Source organism: Patagioenas fasciata, chromosome 16 (assembly GCF_037038585.1).
Source record: "Patagioenas fasciata isolate bPatFas1 chromosome 16, bPatFas1.hap1, whole genome shotgun sequence".
Taxonomy (NCBI): domain Eukaryota; kingdom Metazoa; phylum Chordata; class Aves; order Columbiformes; family Columbidae; genus Patagioenas; species Patagioenas fasciata.
In genome coordinates this window covers 10,621,631-10,636,237 of record NC_092535.1, presented here as the reverse complement: position 1 = coordinate 10,636,237, position 14,607 = coordinate 10,621,631, and the positions used below count along the sequence as shown (strand labels likewise).

The 14,607-nt window shown below is 43.3% G+C and overlaps 1 long non-coding RNA gene across 3 annotated transcripts in view; it reads left to right on the top strand.

Moving 5' to 3' along the window:
* Nucleotides 1-12,880, top strand: part of LOC136108152 (uncharacterized) — a 133,944-nt gene extending 121,064 nt beyond the window's left edge. For all 3 annotated transcript variants that reach the window (XR_010652364.2, XR_011741621.1, XR_011741620.1), the window contains 2 exons: nucleotides 6,806-7,023; nucleotides 11,421-12,880. This is a non-coding gene — a long non-coding RNA (uncharacterized lncRNA). The remainder of the gene's footprint in view (nucleotides 1-6,805; nucleotides 7,024-11,420) is intronic.
* The last annotated feature ends 1,727 nt before the right edge of the window (nucleotides 12,881-14,607 follow it).

Genomic DNA, 14,607 nt, shown 5'->3' with positions numbered 1-14,607 from the left:
TCACAGTAGTTCCAGTAGGAAAAATCTGGAAACTGCAGGCAAGGGAGAGTTTGAACACAAACACAGAGTGCAGGCAATAACACCCATTTCCATACCCGCGTTTAGATCTGGGCAGATTTCCAGGGGAATCCACATTCGTCTCCTAGAGCAAGGACTTCAGGAGGAGCACAGTTTTTTCAGCACTCACACGAGACTTTTGCTTGTGGTTTGGTCCAGCCAGCTGCTGTGCTGGGGATACGGCAAGAATGGAAAAAACACCTGGATTCAGTGCAACACAGTTTTGTACACTGAAGAATCTCAAATTCCTCTGCTTAGCCTCAAAATCATTGGGTGTGAATGGGCACTGGACACGTATGGAGGTTCACTGTGTTGGTCAGGCACCTGGGGGTGTTTGTCCCCTGCCAGTCTCGTTCACTCCCTGAGGACAGAATCCCATCCTTGGAGCTTCTCAGCCTCTGTGCCCGCTGTGCAGTTTAACCCTGTTTATCTGCTTTGCTTTGCCTTGGTTAGTGCAGGATCCAGCCCATCAGTTGCACTTGTTTCCTTTCTCACTAATGGGCTGCATGCTTAGAAAGCATTTAAATGTATTTTATAGTGATTGGAAGATGACAACGACAGTTTGCTAATTACCTCATTGCATACCCAGAGATCCGCGCAAGAGCTTGGCCACATTGTGGGGTTTATTGGGCACTAAGTATCAGAACTTCCATTTCCTTTTCTATTTATATTCTCTGTTTTAATGAAAACCACAAGTCTTTCCAGGTGACTTGTTTATTAAGGGAATTTAGAACTGTTCACATTTGCATTTATTAATTTTCTAGAAAAACTGGTACTACTGGTTGCTTAGGGCTCCAACTGCTATCTCAGATTTCATTGGATACCAGCTGCACGTCTTGCTAATGAGACTGTGTTGATGATTAAGCCAGTGACGTGATTTTCAGTGGCATGGAGCACCTGCAGCTTCCTTCACCTTCACGGCGACCCGAGGAGGACTCAGCACCTCGGACAACACCTCTGCCACTCGGGGACAAAGCAAAAACGGCTGCAAAAAGTCAAAAATAAATGCAAAAAACCTTTAGGGCCAGATTTTCCCGGCTGTGAGCACAGAAGGTACCTGTGTGCAGGACCTGAGCATCTGTCTGCTCTGACTTCTGATAACTTCAAGGTAATGGCGCATCCAAATTACTCTTATGAGCTGATGTTTAAGCAGATTTTGAGAGCCAAGTTCCGCAGCTACTCATGTTCCAATCCACAAACATGAACTGATCGTATTTTTAACGTGTTTGGGTTTCTGAGCTCAGACACTGAATTCTGCTATGCCCTTATCTGAAGACGTATCTGTAGTACCTTCTCCCCGCCATAGTACTCACAGATCCCGCTGTGCCCTGGAGTTTTGTTCTACAGTTCCTTGATTGCACGATCAGGAATGTTCTTTCAGTAATTTCACCTCATTTCTTTTCACTAATGACAGATCTTTTCTCTCTGCAAAACCGCCCTCAAATTCTTGATTTCTTTTCCCGGGTCGCTGTTAACTGTTCTATGCTCTACATAATAATGCCGGAGATGTTTTGTAGATAGGCATTATGCCAGTCTCCTTCATAAAACTGAATTACATCTTGAGCAGGTATGAACTTGGAACATTTCCTACCTCCCAGGTAAAATAGCTCATCTGATGTATAGGCATACCATGAATCCTGCACAAACTGAAGAGGCTGGGAAGGTGAAAGGAACTTTTTCTAATTCATAGCTCTATTTCTTCTGATGAAGGATATGTACAACCAACTGCAAGAAAACAAATGATTGCTCTGACTTATTTTCCACTGTAGGAATAATTGCTAACATTGTTCTTCTTGGCAAAGATGAATAGTTGGAACCAGACTATTTCACAGAGACAAAATATCCACAGGGAGAGATTTTTGAGGCAGTCATAGGATGCACCCTACAGAGTGTGATTCTCATGACATTAAAGCAGTGCTAATGGCATTGTGATTAACTTCTAATGAAAAAAGACATGAACCTGATAAACACAGCATAAATGTGCTATGGAAAGGACAATAAAAATATTACATTTTAGGCAAGGTCTGGCTCCCACTGAAGCCAAAAGAGCTGAGCTTACTGAACTTATCCAAAACAGGAAAAAGAATTTATGACTGTGAAGGACGAAGAAATACTGCTGTGAATCTGAGCTGCTGAATAACTCTATACCACAGAAGAGATCCCCCAGTGTTTTGCAATAGTAACTGTTGTGTTACTTTGTGGAATTTTCTGGTCCTTTGATAATGTTTCCTCCTTTTAACAGCAAAATCCACACTTCTGCTTGAAAGCTCTCAGAACATTATCCCTTATGCTTTTATCCTAGAGGAGAAGGCAGGACTACATGTGGTGTTCAGGACGGGGAGCTGGCAGTCTGGATTCTTTTCCGCTTTGTCACCAACTCATGGTGTGAGTTTGGTCTGCTTGTTGTGCAGCACCATGGCTTGGAGAAGCTCTGGGTGTCTCCCTGTGCCTCCCAAAGGGCTGTTTGTGCCTTTGCCAGCCTGGCACTTGGTGTTCCCAGCTCCGACACCGCTTCTTTGCAGCCTGGCACAAAATCCTCCCACTTGCAGAATCCCATGAAGCTGTGCTGAGGTGCAGGTTCTCAGGGTCACCCACACGTGTTGCTTTGCCTCAGTCTGCGATCTCCATGGAACTGTAACACCATGGATTTGTTTCCATCTCCCTCACCCCCACCGTCAGATGAGCCTCCTAGTGAAGCGTTTATCTAGAAACAATTAAAACTGAACACTCGGATACTAGACTGGGAGGAAGCAAACAAGTAAAATAGAAAGTAAAATATTATTTCAATTCTGGCTTGAATTTTGCAAGCAGAGGCCAGTGTTTTTAGCTCTCCCCCCTTGAATCTCAAAGGACGTCCACACGCTGAGGCGCTGGGACCTGCGTGTCCCAGTCCTGAAAATACAGCATGTTCCGTCCTTCTTTGGGCAACTCTTTGAAGTTCTGCACACTTTTATTCCCCAGAAATTAGGTTTTATAATATTTCTAAATGTGTCTCTAATTGGCTTTTACCAAAGCCAGCAGCGATGGATATTTTACCAGTGGTTCCTCTGGGTTTAGACGTAATTGACCAGAAGGTGTGTGACCTGCTGGCCCTTCCTGGCAAATAGGTGTCTTATTATTTCTCCCTTCCTCCCAGCCAGCCTGCTGGCTGCTGCTTCCCACCCACTCTGAGCTGCTCCCTTTATTTCTGTATACACAGTTATTAGTGTAGTTCAACATGCTGGTTATGCACAGATTCCACTAAGTTACAATTTGTGATGTGTTCGTGGCTTCCTGTACAGACCTGTATGTGCTACTCTAGATAGGTATTATTGATTGATAAGTTTTTCTGAGAGGACTTGTCTATGAGAACAGGAATTCCTCAGCTTCATCCTCTGTCACAGTCACTTAGGCTAAAATCTTCAAAACCCGTCAAAGATAGTTCATTTTTAATGGCTGTCTGGAAAGGAGTCATTGAGCATCTGGAGGTTAAACTGACCTTATTTGAATTTGGGTGCTTGTCTTGAAGTGAGGCAACAGTCACTGGTACCTCGAGATCCCCCTGACTTTATTTGGGGGTTGGGTGCTTGCTCTAGGGGATGTACACACACAAAACAACAAGCAAAATAAAAACATGCATTTTTTGTAAGTGCCCTCAACTTTCAAATGGGCCTTTCAGTTTCTACAGGCTGGCAGTTTTGAGTCAGTCTTTGTGTGGTCATCTTTATTCTGGAATGAAAGCGTTCTTGCACAGAATTACACTAAAAAGTTTTGTCAAGAGACATTGTCTTTTGTTTCCATGAGTCTGCAAATATTCCCAAACCAGTTCGATGTGAGGCAGCAAGACCCAGCTTCCGTCCTACGGAACCAAAGCACCTTCCCGAGCACTGCAGGCCCGGGGCTCCCCGGCGGCGCAGGGTTTGGCTCCTACCGGGGTGCTGGGAGCCGCACGGCCCGGGCGCTTTGCCATGGCCCACACAAAACAGTTTATGGCTGCTTCAGGGGTCGCCTTATAATACTGTGACAACTCTGTGTTTTGATGAGATTTTAATAAACTTTCTAGGTTACCTGAATTCCTCTAATGAAGGCCATTATATGCGTGCAGATTGTTTGTATTGTTGCCTAATTATGAACAACAATTAAGGCTTTGCACCTACAATTGGTATTCACAATTTGTAAAATTCCCTTGCCTTGAGTTCTCTGCTACTACTACCAGCAAGGAATACAGGAAATTTTATTTTTATCGAACAAGCTGCTTCCATCAGTCTCACATCCTCAATGGACAGCAAAATGGCCCAGACTCGATGGCGCTGCGATTGTGGCTTACGTGTGCTTCAACAGAGGTTGTACACACCTTAGTGAGCGGAATTAAGATGATAGTGCACAGCATCCAACACACAGCACCGAGGCTGATTCTGCGGATGCTCAGAGCGTGAGTGAGCGTCCCCACAGGAGCAGTCCCGCTGGGGACTCCGCTGCTTGCAACACTGCACTGAGACCGTTTGCATACAGAAAATTGTTCGTGTGGATGCAGCCATGTATTTATTTGATCTTGTAGTTCTTAGGTACCATCAGCTTTCAGTGACCTTCTTTGGAGTTAGCAGTGGTTAGGACTTCATCATTTGCCAGTTGTAACTCAGCAATTTGTTTATCTGTCAAGCAGATTCCTACATAAGCTTAGTGATTTGTGCAATGGGGACTGGCTGTAGTGGCACTGTTGGTGGGAGCCCGCGGCGCTGTGCCCTGCAGCGGCCAGGACCGTCGTCCTGCTTGGAGCAGAGGGGCTGACCAGGGGTTCTGTGGTATAGGATTATTTTGTTGCTGATGTCTGGACGCTGTGATCGGAGTTACAGGCAAACCACGACACAGCCGCGTGGCTTAGACGAACAGGCCAACAACAACCCCTCTTCACAGGCTGCATCTCTTAAAAATGCTCGTTTTCTGATTCTGCTGGGGAGTTTTGCAACAGTATATAATGAATATATTCAGATGGGCAAGTCTCCAAATGGTGACTATAACATTGGTACAAAGTATTATTAATAAATGAGCGGACTTTGTTTTTATTAGCTAGAAAAATAAACCTAGGCTCATGTTGTTTGAGTGAAACCCCAATCAGGACAGGCAGTATCAAGAACACAACTAGTATAAAAACTACCACACAGTAAATCAAAGAACAAGAAAAGTACATGGCTATCAATGTTCTACTATAACATTCCTCACAACTTCTCTGCAGTGAGGGGAGCTGCGAGCCAACATTTTTCAGCTGTCCTAAAGAATGTGAAATGTAAATGTTTAGAAGAGTGTTTCTCTTGCCAAGCTGAGAGCAACCATAAACATCAGCTTCTAATAGAAACAGCTGGAAAAGATGCACTCCTTGCTGCCAGCTTTTGAGAGCGACACCATTTAAATTACATTGGAGTCCTCTTGAATTCTTGACACTGCGTTGCTGCCTTTTATTTGCCAAAAATTGTTGGATTGATGTTATGTTTTAATTTAAAGTATGAACTGCAACTATTAAATATTCTGCATAAACGTCATGTGGATAAACAATAGATTACCTGCCTAGGATTCATTTTGAGGACAGGCCTAATGAAAATGTGCGACTTGCTCCTTCCTGTACCCCCTCCACCTTTCAGCTGGGAGGTCTGTACATATAACTGATAAAATACTGAGTAAGCTGCCATTATAGACCTGTGTTCGGTAATACTGAAATCCTGATTCTGAGATCACGTTATTTCTGTACAGTAATATACTCCCGTTATTTATCATTGGATAATGGTAGCCAAAACGTTCAAATCTAGACAAACTGAAATGTTTTGTGAACTAGAACCAGTTTCAACTGACGGCTTTATTTATGTCACCCTGAACTTCCAAACAAATCAAATTATACAAATTTAGCATTTGCTAAGTGAAACGTTTTAGCTTTGGGATTTGAAATTTCCATTTTAGTTTAGCGCTTGGTTATATTTTTAGAAACTCTTAAAGCAAAATTAAATATTTGAATCCATGCATTTCCTTATGAACCAAAACAGCGTTTTTGTCACTGCTGCTAGTTAATCCAATTTAGTATATTTTTGGAAGAAAGAGCCATCTCTGATCACAGCCCAAAGCACCTCCTTATATAATCAGTGTTCATATTCTTCAAGCTCCCCTATTTTACACCATGATACCAGATGGACTAGAGACGACATGGTGATTACTGGATCATGGTCATGCATCTTTGCAGGTTTTATTTTGATAAAGACTTTGAAATCACTTAGTAACAATTTGATTTTAGATAAACTTTCCAGGTTTTATGTGTAGCCCACCATTTTGTGAACCACTTTGTTAATTTAGAAGAGGATTTTGAAAGGCAGAGAGAGAGCAGTTGTAGGTACTGACCCAGGGAAGCAGGTACTTAGAGACGGACCACAAAGTTAGTGCTGTTTTGAAGGTCACAACACTGAAATTGCAGCGATATGTAGTGAAATCATGAGATCTCATTTTCAAAACCAGTAACACATTCTTGGTTCATTCTTCCTTTTTTCATTTGTGCTTCGGGATGATCACAAGCTACCTTTACGGACCACTTCTGCAAGTGTGGCAGTGAGCACTGGCCAGCTGCCCCGTTCTCCTCCTTACACCCCATCTGAGAACAGCTGAACCTGACTGTGAGCCTCATGATGACAAGCAAGGAGAAAATACATCCCTATAAGCAGGAGATGTCTTAAATGGATGCAGAAGACAGTGTTTGAATCAATGTCTTCTTTTTCTGTTTTGCTTGCTACAGAAATGAATGTCATCTTTAGATGGAGTTAAGCGTTACCTGCATCAAAGAAACAGAGACCAAGAATGAGCGTGAGTGGGAGAGGAGCAGTCAAGCCGCACAGCCTGGAAGGATGTGAAGATGACCTGAGAGCAGAGAATGAGAGGATGCAAGCTGTGCCATGCTCACAAGGAAATCATTGGGAATTTTGCCATGAAAGCAGAACTGAGATGTTCTTTCAGGTATGAAAAGTATGGCAAATTACAAATATAGAACTCAGATTGAGAGGTTAAGACAGGAAGCTGTTTTCTTTCTAGGATGAGCTGCAAAAGCTGGGTCCCTAAACTTGTGTGTTCTAGCCAAGCCTTGACAGAAGTCTTGCTTCCAGCATCCCTTGAGGGTGTTTTTCCTTCCTATTAATATATATTGTAGTTCTCCCACCACTTCCTTGAGTTCTACTGACCTTCTTTCTCTTGTCCATCTTATAAAGAACTTGCACTGTAATCTAAAGTATACTGGAGTCAACAGATATCTTTGCATTGTCTTTAATAGGCTTTGCATCAGAGCAGAGCAGTCATAGTTCTTAGGTTTATAATTTGTTTTTCAGATAAACTGGGGCACTTTGCTATTGTTTTGATTTGAGTCTGAGATAACCCTAGAAATAACAGAAGCGGCAAATACATAAAACAAGGTTCATGCCAATGGGGCAACCAAAAGGGTTTGTATATGTCATCCCAATACAAACAGGATCTTGGTGGCAGGACTAGGAATGAAGGCTGAGAGTCCTGACTTCCCTCCTTGTGTTTTCACCATTTAATCATGCAAACTCCCCCAAATTATCATAAAACTGTGCAAACATCCAGCAGAGACCAGCTCTGCCTGGCTCCTATGAGCTTGCCAAGGCTGTTGGGATAGTGAGGGAAGAGGCACACAATTCATTTTGAGAAGGTTTTTTTCCCCCTTTCTGTCATCTTCTTTGTGGTGGTTTGTGAAATGCCAGGAAGAAACAGTACAATGAACAGAAAGTGTTCCAAGGAAACCAGCCTTCTCCATGCCATTGCCCAACAAGCACCCAGTGTACCAACCGCGGAGCTTTGCATAGGAGTGGATGACACATGGGGACTGTGATTGCTGCTGGCACAAGGCCTCTCTCCCCTTCTGAATCCACAAAGCAGAGGAGGGGCAGAGAACCAGCCTCTCCCTGCCTGGTTGAGGCTCTCCCTCACCTCCAATACAGGTGCAGGTGCAAAATTATTGAGTCCATAGGGGTTTTTTGCATAATTTAGAGCCATAAAATGGAAACTGCCTTTAAGCATTTGGCTCTTCCTCTCTTGCAAGTTAGGGCCAGATGCAGAAGAGGACTTAAGCACCTACAACTCAGAAGGTTCCTCCCTGCTCAGGATAACATTTCTTCCAGTCCCAGCAAATTTATGTCTAGACATGCCCAGGACTGCTGTGATCCGAGCAGCTTAGTAGAGAGTTCCCACCTAAAACCCACTGGGATCCTGCAAGCAGTAGAGGAGCGTCTGTTTTCTCAGGACGGCCAATTCCGATGGAATATTCTGAACAAGCCTAAGGCATGCCAGCAGGACCAGTCCCCTTACACGATGCAGTCATAGCTACTTTCTTTTAAACCTGACCAGGAGGGAGAGGTGCTCTCTGGCTGGGTGGTTTGGTTCTGACTGGCAAACCCCAGTCCGAAGGGTCCGAGCCGGTCCCAGTCCTGTGGGGACTGTCCAGGAGAACTCAGCATTCGCCTTGGGAGGGACATGGTAAATCTGAACGTTTCCAACACAAAGAAGAAACAAAACCACAAGCCCCTTTCAAGGAAAACATAAAGGTAGAGAATCAAAAAAAAAAAAAAGAGAAGGCAAAGAAACCACAGTTATTTTGCTGGCTAATATCATGAAGACATGATAGTACTTGCAGCTTCCTGCTTGGACCTGGCTTGCTCCAAACTTATTTTGTGTGTTAATGATGTGGTTTAGATGATGAAGATTAGGTCTGAGCGAGCTGTTTCAGATAAAAGGGGATAAGGCAGCAACCAAATCTGCACCCCAAACTCCAACCTGAACTTTTCTAAGTTTTGAATTAAAAAGGAAAAAAAAAAAAAAAAAGCAATCCAACTTTTATTTATTATTCCTTTGTTTTGCAATTAAGATTTTATTTACAGGTACTATTATTCATTAGCTACGATTATTCATTCAGTTTTGACAGTGCACAATGCTGTAAGCAGGACGGCTGCTATCGCTGCAAACACAAAAGTACACATTTCACATTCAGAAAAGTACATTTCTCTATTTCTCTCCCTTTTGCTGAACTGGGCTTTTTAATCCTTTTTAGTGCTTCCAGTGTAACTACCACCATACTGTTCAAGTTTCTGCCCGGTTTTGTTTTGTATGCAACTGGGACTGGAATGTTGAATTACAGATTTATTGATAAAGACTCCAGCCAAAAGCTAGCAATTTGACCAATTTTCCTCAAAAAATTGGTACATAAAATCATGTTCCAAAACCTAAAGAGAAATGCGTGAGTGGTCTGACTCGCAGAAAAAAAACCAAACAAAAACCAAGAGTTGCTTGCTGCTTGGGAATCTTGAAAATTAACCCAATATTCTTTAGCACTGTAGTATGCAATACTTTTAGATACCGATTTTGAATGGTTGTCTCAGCTGATGGCAGCTTTTGTGCTTGATTTACACATATTGGGCATGCGGTGCGCAAGGGAAATGCGCACCTACTCCATTTATGCACAAGCTGGGCAACTCTGCAGTTGTTACATACATGTGTAGCAAGCCTGATATTGGCTCATGCACACATTAGGCATGTAGGTACAATTGTTGTAACTACTGGCCTCATCCTCCATTGCTTTTAAGTTGGGCAGCCTGGCTGTCCAGATGTGCTCGGCAGCATTTTACACGCCCTGTGGACTTGCAGTCCATGGTTTGACTGCGCAGTCTCAGGCAGTGGGGAAACGGGCTCTAAGTATGTTGTATATGAACACTTCTGGTCAGAGAATCCAGTCTCCTCTGTTAAAGTCCTTTCTAATACCCCAGTGTGCAGGAAAGCTGGCCTCAGACATCCCATAACGGACGAGCTGTGGGGGACAGGTTACTGGTCAGGGAGACACCGTAACATCAGGCGTTTCACAAGACAACTGGACCTTGATCCTTCCAAAGTGCAGGCAAATAAATGAGATGCTTGAACTGGGAGTTTAGTCCCTTCACTGTACCTTCCAAAAGTAGCCAGGTGCCTTCAAAAAGAGGCTAAACTTCGCAAATGTTAAGGAAACGGGGATTCTAACAGTTCAGTAAAATTAAACCAAGCCTTCAAGCCTTAGGGACTGGTCTATGCAGAAGTGAAGAGTCACAGAAGGACACAAGGCTGTGGCCAGCGCTGTCTGGAGACTGCTGTTCAGTCACTTGGATTTTGTGCACACCTGCAATTACTGCTTTTGAGTGGGCATGAAGGATGGGACTGCTTTTCGTGACAGCTGCTGTTTGTGCAGTGGTTCAAACCCAGCTTTAGTCAGGATATATTAAAAACAGAATGAGTAAGCCAGCTCTAGAGAGCGACTTCCATCATTATAAACTAAAGAGGCTTGGATTACCATTTGAACTTTTTGAATGCTTATTCTAATTCAACCACAGAATCTTCTGAGAGCTTCAACCATCTCTAATTAAGACATGCAACCATTTATCTGTGGTTCATCCGTGCCCTGAGCAGTTCTTGCTTTACTGGGACTCGGTGGTGCGGAGCGTCTGCGCTGGGGTGAACGCCACTCGGAGAACACACGGACTAACCAACTCTACACTTCCATAATAACTCTCTTATCCCTTCCATAGTGGGGAATACTACTGTGGCCTCAGATTTAGAGTGAAAACAAATAACCCACTTCAAAAATAAACTGCCCTCGGAAGTGTCTTTGAAATTTTTTTTAATGCTGAATTAGAAAAACATAACGTGTGAATATAAATCATTTTCTCTGCAATTAATGCAGTACAAACATCCCAGTGTTTTGCTAGTACCTGAGAGCTGGAATATGGAACTGTCTATAAACAGTAGTGAATCTGACAGGTCTGTTTTATTTCTCTTCCTCCTCCACCTCCCCTCCGTGTCAATTAATAAATATTAATGAAAACGAGAAACAATAACACTTATCTGTCAATTTTTCTTCTTTTATTTTCTGATCGTGCTTAATTTAAAAGTGTTTTGGTGTTACATGTAGTCATATATATGGTTCTTTGAGCCTTTTATTAGCCATGATTCATTCTGCATATCAGCATGAAGTGGTACTCATGCTTTTAGCCTATATCTGTTCCATGATGCTCAGTTATCTGTCTGCCCTTGAGCTATCGGTAGGTATGGATTTGCATGCACACTGTTCTCCTATGACAATAGTATGCCAGAAATGACCAGTCTGGTATTACCTGGTCAGGTGAGGTTCCATTCAAATAATGTTCATGCCACCAAAACAATTCAGATCAAAGGTCTGTCTTTCAGCAGAATTAAAATGTAGAGGCTTCTAAAGCAATTTTAGCAGTTGGCTTTACAAATGAACTTATGTCAGCTGCTCTGTATGATGACTGAATTACTTATATATCTAATCTTATCTAACTATCTGTCTGTCTGTTTTTCAGCATTTCAGTACCCATCACCGTATTATCTAGGCGCCACCATAAGATTAAGGAGCTCTGCAGTGACATTCTCAACATGATCTGTTCAAAGGTCATTAGCAGAGCCTTTCATACTGGAAAGGATCGGAGGAGAGTACTGGAGAGAGCCACAGGAGGAGAGAAAAAGGCAAAGGAGGCGGTAAGCCGTTGGAGCTGCATTAGTTGTGCTCATCCCGCACGGCTGAGCGAGCACTGAGGTGCAGGGGCCTCCTGTCAGCGGCCTTTGCTCTGCTGTGGGACCACGGCACTGACTGTACGCTACTGTCACCTCCCCGAGCCCTCTCCCATGGCCTTGGGGTTGCTGTCCCTGGGCTTTTTCAGATGCTGTTTACAAGCTTGGTCTTTATGATTTTGGTATGTTGCTGCCTCAGAGCAGGACGTTTCCCTGCAAAATTCCTGGTAGAGAACGAATGCTTCAACTCGGAAAACCGCCTTTTCCGAACTAATATATTAGTTAAAATTTTATTTTTAGCTTAGCATGCAAATCCTACAAACTCTTTGTGTTTGAAGAAGAAAAAAAAAGGTGGGTTTCAATGTATGCAGAGTTGCATAGGACCTATGGAATCAGGAAAGATGACTTTATCTCACGAGACCCAATCCTGCTTCCACTGAATTCTGTTGCTGGACTGTCTCTGGTTGCCACGAGCACGTGCGAGGACAGGCTGGGGAGCTGTGTTACGGAAAGCTGGCCCTGGCCGTGCCGCGTTCGCTGGTGCAGTCTGTTGCTGTGGTTTCCAGAAGTATACTGGTAAGTGAAAAATCTGCCACAGCTCTGTTTCTCACCACTCCAATTAGGAAGGCTGGTTCAAGGCCTGAGGAGGCCAATGACAATATCCTGACACGTTGCTCAAACAAGCCCCTGGAGGTCTTTTGTACCCATTTTGGTGCAAAAACACTGGGGGTTTACACTAGGGGATAAATAGGTGGTTCCAAAACAAGAAGGAAAGAGCCAAAGTTGGAAACTAACCACAATACGTGGGTGTCAGCGATTACCAAAGGCTTCCAGTAACTGCTATCATCAGAGACTAGCTTTATGGGTATGGCCTCAAGAAGTTTCCCTCCACTTAATTAAAGAGGCAGATAAGTATCTAGGTGGAGTGTGCAGATAGGTTCTGAATGAGTTATCCACTAAGGCTGGTTCGCTGCACCTATTGTTAAAGCCAAAATATAATATCAGATTAATGCATTATATTTGCCTATTATAGCACTATGTCATCATTATATGACATGTTGTAATTAAAGCCCTGCGTTAGAAACAAAACTATTTGGCTTGGGATAAGTTGCCTTTATGACTTCTGTGGTTATGATTTCCTCCTTTTCTTAACCCCTTAAAACTGCATAATATAGCTATTTGTAACTGTATAAAGAAAGTTTCTAGGTTCAGATTCTAATCTCAGGTAATTCAATGTAAATAAAGTAAAAATCTGGCACATAGTCTTTGCCCGTGTCTGAATATTTGCTAACAGAGGGAAATCCGCGTTGTTTGGGTCGAAGGAGTCACAAAGATGGGCAGTAGATTAAATGACAGCATGCATAAGTCACCACCCAGCCCTCTCAGCTGTCACCCAGCTGTCCGCATCCGTTCCTGGTTCGGTACAATTGCCCATCACTGTTGAGGAGAGGAAACCACCCAGCATGCTTTCACTCTTCGTCTTCCTTCCTGGAACTACATGAGGAAAAATTGGTTATTAGAGTCATTTCTGGACCTGGCTCTCGGGAAACCATGCTCACAAATGCAAATCTGCAAAATGGGGGTGTGATTGCATGCCGAACTTGGAGATACGAGTAAGATTGCAGTTTGGGTAACTGACTATGGTAATATGTTTAATTAGTGATTTGCATATGCAAGCTTTTAAATCTCAGTAGTTGGTGAGTCACCCCGTGAAGTGCCCAGCTCAGCCTTGCTCCCAGCTTTAGACAGCCAGGGGACACCAGCAGTGCCCCTGTCCCCACATCAGCTGCACAGAGCGAGTGGTGTCACCAGCCAGGGCGTCATTCCCCCAGAAGAGCCCGGCTGGGTCCCTTTGAGAAGTCAGCATTGTAGGGCGATGAATCTTCCTGCTGTTGTTTGGTCACAGCTTTTATTATTTAATATTTTGCAATACTCTTATATAAATCTAATTGATGTCTTTTGTATTAGTAACTTAACTGTGCAATTGTTTGGTTTGGAGATGACCACCTTAATGAAGGTTAATGCTGAGGGGAGAGTTGCCAATAGCTGGGGGAGAGATCCCACTGTCTTAGTCAGTCAGCTGGAGAGAGTTTATTCTGCTGCTGCAATGCTGGTAACTCAATAGTTTGCTTCCTAATTCGTGGATGACCTCTCACCTAGACTTGGACCAAGCGGGATGTGGCCTTGGTAACTGGCTTGTGCAGTTTTGGGGCTTAAGCACACCAGGAACTATTTTGTTATTTCTGTTTCGCTTAGATCTTGGCAACGTGCTTTTTCTTCATGGGGACAATTTCTCCCATTCAGGAAGGTTTCAAGTAAGCACCAGATGCCCTGTCACCAGTCTGGGATACATGCAGTCTTCTGATTTATATAGCTTACTGGAGACACCTTTCTGGCATTTCATCTAAAATAATAAAATTCTGAAAGTGAAAAGTAAAAAAGTAATAATAAATAATAATAATATGCACAAATGTGATTTTATTTTTTTGTATGGAAAAGTTATTTCCCCAGCTTTTGCCAGTGGTGCCCTGGCCACTGCTCAAGGGGAAGCTTCCCTCCACGGCTGCTTACTCACACGAGTAAGTCACTAAACTTGATCCCACTGCTGCTCCTGTTCGCACGGAATCGGTGGCTGCGCAGGGATGACTCAGAGGGCAAAACGGGATGTAATGAGCCACACATGGGCTTTCCAGGAGAGTGTGTTCTCTCCAGTGCTAATTAATTTTCTGCTCTGCAGAATACTTAACGACACAAAACACTGCTAACTTCTTTTTTCTTTAAACGTTTCCATCAGCCTCTTAGAGGTGCTTTTATGAACTCCATTTAGTCCTTTTCCATGTTGATTAACAAATCAGGCCTAATTACATGGTTTGTTATCATGACATGTTGTCCCTGAACAGTGTGTTATTACATACTTAATAAAACGGCAATGATACCCACCAACGTCGGGAATTACATACTGTCAGAGGGAAGGGAATT